Below are 6000 nucleotides of genomic sequence, written 5' to 3'. Positions count from 1 at the left end.
CATATGAAAAAACGACCAAAACGCTAAAAGGGCAGACTTAAAATTCATTTCGCCCACATTTATACCTTTATCGGGTCCGTTGTGTATATCGCAATCGATGCTTTCAGGGGTGCAAGGCCTTAAGCACTTGTGATGTGTCGGATGTGACATAGCAATAGACTAAACTACAATGTTGCATCGAGTCCGCAACATTCATCGCAATCGGTGCTTGTAGGAGGACAACCCTTTGGGTATTATTGCGATGGGCGGATGCGATATATCATTAAACCATTGCATAATGTTGTAGCGGGTCCGCACATATCGCAATTATATGATATTTATACATATAATGCAAATTTGCATGGTTTAACGCGCCAAGGCTTAGAGCCCGAAACGCTGAAATACACAAAAAAATGCTTCGAAACACTTTTGGTGGACTTCACTATTTATGCACCTGAACTTATATGTTCCATCGGGTCCGCACATATATGTCGCTGTCAGGGGTTTGGGGTGATGGCACATAATCGAACCATCGATTATCATATCACCAATATACATATCTTTCTCCGCTTCGATAGTGTATTCCAATATAACTAAGTCTTCCGCCTCCGATAGTGTATTTGGCCTATATATACACTATATTGCTCCCGATGGCTCCCGATAGTGTATTCTTTGGCATTCATTGCTCCGATAGCTCTGTTTGCTTCCTCCGATGGCTCTGTCTACTCTTTGCTCCTCCGATAGCTCTGTTTGCTCCTCTGATGGCTTTGTCTGCTCCTCTTGGCTCCTCCGATAGCTCTGTTTGCTCCTCTGATGGCTCTGTTTGCTCCTCTTGGCTCCTCGAATATTTCCATATTGACATCAATGACAATCTATGTCAACAAGAATTGTGTGCTTGAAAAGCTTTAAGAAAAGTGTTCGTAAATCACCATAGTTTTGATGAGTTAAAAATTAGGAGGGTCAGTGTTGTAACATATATTTTAAAATTTTGGTATAGTGTGTGTATACGTAGGACATTCTAAGAAAAGTGCTTTTTGTCTTTAGCTCTTAGTGTCACAAAGATGATAAATTATTTCAATCCACAATGTTTTAAGAATTTCCCTATGCCTTAATTTCACTTTGAAACTCATGAGACTTTGTTTTTATTTTGGAAATGTTGATTTTGTTGTTTTTGGCTTGTCAAAATAGAGAGATACTTTTGATCTTCTAGATTAGGGTTGACCAACCCCTTATAGTATCTTGATGTTATTTTATCCTCTAATTCTTCATCACATGGCAATTTCTTCTTAAATTTAGATGTAATAAATTTGTTAATACTTTCCTCATTATGTAGAGTCACCTCTTCCTTTATTTTCCAATGACTTATCTAAGACCTGTCATCTTTATGCCAACCTTGTTTGTGCTATAGGTGGTTTTAACTAGATTTTGAAGCAATCTTAGAAAGCCTCTTATTTACCATGTTTTTTATCTTATTCGTGTACGATATATTTTTTTTAGAATAAAAAACGAGCAACTTTCTATTAATAATAAAAAGTTGTTACATATAGAATATGTTCAGATATTCCCATTACATACCCATAGTCATGACCACAAAATATAAACGTCACATCATGTTCATGTATACATGTTTGTAAAAATGCACCAAGATGTCATTTTCCTAAATCCCATACAAGAAAAAACAACATACAGTTTGGTAACAAGTCCTCGTATAGTGCCCATCTAGATATTATAGTATTTGTACCCCACATCACACTTATTAACAAATTTAAAACAATAAGTAAGGGAGAGAAAAAAAACTAAGAGATCGATTTTAGTAGCAATAAAGACTAAGCGATGTGGATTTTCCTCGTCTTATGGAACTAGTCATTGTAATTTTTTTTATAAATAATCACCTCAGGATGTTTATTGTGTCCCTCCTTAGATATTGCATCGACCACACCATTTTACTCCCTATATATATGAGAAAAATTTAGTCCATGAAAACAATCCAACAACACATTGATTCTCTTCATCCAATTAATGTGTAATGGGGGCTAAAAAGTTGATCACTCATGAATCCAATCAATGACCACTTTTGAATCTCCATATACGTCCATTTTCTCAATGGAAATCCACTTTGCACATAATAGAACCCCACATAGGGCAATCAACTCTACATGGGCATTAGAACTCGACCCATTGTTCCAAGAAAAAATATTATATGTTTCAAGATTTAATAAAATATATGCCCCACTCCCACAGTTATCCAAGCATGTCGCTCCATCAAAAAAACCAACAGGATACCGACTCTAGATATTCGTCTGATGTGTGCATCTCGTAGGTCGTCTTTTCTTCACTGGCCCAATTTCACTGAAGAAAGCAATTATCTTTATACACGTCCCCTTAATATCCAATGGAGATCCCTCAAAGATCATTGCATTTCTACTACATCAAATACTGCCATATAATGTAAAAAGGGAGGGTGCACAAAGCCTTATATTCTACAAATTAGTCACATAGGCATGCATCCAAAGATCCGGTGTTCCATTCCACAGTTACCCCAATATCCAATACACCATACTAGATAAATCATGCAACAAGACACAATAAAAATAAATGTTTTACATCCTTTGATGTCATCTGACATAATACACATCTTCCTAGTCCCTTGTATCCCCTTCTACACAGGTTGTCCCATGTTAAAATGCTATCTTTCCATGACAACCAGCCAAAACATTTTAACTTTAATGGAAAGTTACACTTCCAAATATTTTGAAACCATCCATAATCCTTGATGAAACGATGAGCAATGGATATATAATAATAAGCCTCCTTTACCATGACTTGACCATTTTTTTGTTTTTCCATCCCATGTGAAAATTCCCTCCTCCTTGTTCAAATATATGCTGGCCATATACAAATTATAAACATATTGATCCCAAATATTTTCCAAGTCCCCGAATATGTCAAGATCCCATGAGCATAGCCTTGATGGACATAAAGAGTGTGGTTGGAAATTACCTAAATTTGTTTCAAATAGTAGATACCTGGGTCGTGTAAAAGTCAAATAAGTTGAGCAGGCAATGAATATTCTCCAATAAAACCCCTGATTGGATCTAGTCCAATCTCCACCACAAAACCAAATCCTATTTCTCATCTGAAATTTCGAAACAACCAATGCTTTACTTTCTTTAAATTATTCCAAATATAAGATGTTGAGGAAGGATTCTCAGCCCCATCCTTTAACCACACTCTCCAAGACATTGTTTTTATATATTTTTGTTTAATGATCCTTTGCCACAGTCCCCCTCCATTAAATGCTCGCCATAAAATTTTTACCAGCAGGGCCCATCCAAAACATTCTATATTTTTTAACCCCCAACCCCCATCTTCCTACTGCATGGATACAACCTCCAATAGGATGAGATGTATTTTTTTGGCACCCTTAGATCTGATCCATAGTAAATTTGAGATGAAAGTATTGATCCACTTTAGAATGTTTTTTGGCAACATATAGAGATGCATCCAATAGACCCCAACACTTTGAAGAACTAACTAAATGAGAACCAACCTCCCACCCATTGAGATCCATTTGTGTGACCACAAATAATTTCTCTTTTTAAAATTTTCCAACGACCAACTCCAATATCGAATGCCATATTTATTTTGTTTGAGAATTAAGCCCAAAAACATGAAATTGTTATCGAGTGGGGCAACCCCAACTTGAAATAAATTTGCAATCGAATGAGTAGAAACCTCATTCGGATTTGAAGAAATCAATAAGTATTTTGATTTTCTCATATAGAGCCCCAAAGCATCACCAAAAGTGTATATAGTTCAATGTAAATGAGCACATTCAACATATGATACCTCCCTCATAATTAAAACATCATCCAAAAAAATAGTATGGGTAATAGAAATATTCTCGGTGATCCAATACCCTGAAAAAATACCATAGGAGTGAGCCTCCGAGATCTTCCTACTCAATCCATCACTGATGAGCAAGAATAGGAGTAGTAAAAGTGAACAACCTTGTCAGAGTCCACTAGTTTTAAAGAACTGAGATGGAACACCATTTATTAAAACCGTGAAATTAATTTAAGTGATGCACGCCATAATCCATTCAATGATCATAAATGATAGACCAACCTTATGAAGAACCAATATTAAAAATACCTAATCAACACAGTCATATGCTTTAATTAAGTCTAACTTCAATAAAAACGTATTCTTTTTTTTTTCCCTTGATGGAATGTAAACATTCCTGTCTAATTGCCACTATGTCTTAGGTCTGAAGATGCTCCAAAAACCTGAATTGTTAAGGTGAAATGAATTTTGATAAAGTGGTTTTTAATATGGATGAAATAATCTTTGAAATTATTTTGTATATAGTGTTTCACAATGAGATAAGCCCATAATCAACAAAGGATTTAGCATTTGAAACTTTGGGAATCAATGCAATGAAAGTAGAATTTATGGCACTAGAAATATTGCAAAGATTCCTTGACTCCTCCGCCATAAGTAATAAGTCTGGCCCCATGATGTTAATGAAATGTAAAAATAATTCAACCGACCACCCATTTGGACTTGGGCTCTTATCCTTTGTGAAAGATTTTAAAACTGCAATCAATTCCTCCAGTGTGATCTATCGACCAATATTTTTGTTGTCATATTCATTGAATATCATAGGATATACTTGCAAGTATTCCATCTAATAGTCCACACCTACCCTCACAATATAAAATTTTCCAAAGAATCGAACAACCTCTTTGTGAAGTTCATTTATGGAATATATGTGATTGTCCTCACCATCCTTCAGAACCAAAATGGTGTTTTGCCTCTATGATTTGAGGCAAAATGATGAAACAACTTTGTTATCCCCCCCCATTAATCTGGATAACACGTATTTTAAGTTTTCATTCTTCCTCATGTAGCAATAAAATATCACGTTGATGACCTTCGAGATCTAGAGCTAATTTCTTTTTCCCCTCAGAGAAGAAATCCAATGTGGTTAGGTCAAAAATATCCACCAATTTTTTCCTAAAACATATAGTTTCTCCAAGTGTTTCCTCCTTTTTTCCCTTTCCAATTTTTTTACCACCTCTTTTAGATTTCATAGTTTCTGACCCACCACATCCATCTGGGAGATTTTTATTTTTTTTTCGAAACTATTCCATGAATCCCAAACCATATTTCAAAGTCCCTATCCTTTAGCCAAGAATAGTTGAATTTAAGAGGAAAACCTTTCCAATTTTATTACCCACACCATTGGAAAAAAATGGGTCATGATTTGACAAACCATATGGGACCACCGACGATTGTATCACACCCAATCTCTCCAGCAGCTTCTCATGAACCAAGAACTAGTCTAAACTATTTGCATGCCAACCAATCAAATGCACCCATTTTTCCAAGTCGCCATGAGAGGGTCGAACAAGACATCCACCAGATGATTTTTCCCAAAAAGGTTCCTAAACCCACCCCCATCTTGCACCTTATGCCCCATATTTTTGTCGTTGCCACCATTAGATTAAAATCACCTGCCATAATTAGTGATCCGATTTTTAGCAAATCACTATCGTCCAATCAACCCCAAAACACCTTCCTAGAAACATATGGCACATAGATATTTATTATGTGTAGTCACATATTTAAACCCCTAGCAAACCCTAGTAGAAAAATCCTTGCACATGATTTATATGCCATGAAATTACACATACGAGGGTCCCATATAACAGCTAAGCCTCCATATCGTTTGGAGGCATTTTTTGCACAAACTCGCCACCCCGAACATATTTTCAACAAATAAGACTAGGATTTCCCTTATCAACCATAGAATCCTGAATGAGGACAATTGCAGGACGATGTACCATAATCAAATGACGCAAGTATAATCATTTTTGGATACCCCCCAATCCACGGATGTGAATAGTATGATCTTCATGGGGAAACCTTTTGCATGGGCGAAAAATCTCTAAGAGCTTGAGAATCAGAAACCACAATGGAAGATACATGAAGGGATTCTTGGCCCTCTAAAAAACT

This window comes from Pinus tabuliformis, chromosome 7, assembly GCF_031772625.1.
Source record: "Pinus tabuliformis cultivar Carrire ecotype Pingquan chromosome 7, CPIR1, whole genome shotgun sequence".
Taxonomy (NCBI): Eukaryota; Viridiplantae; Streptophyta; class Pinopsida; order Pinales; family Pinaceae; genus Pinus; species Pinus tabuliformis.
Note: the sequence above shows the minus strand (reverse complement) of the source record.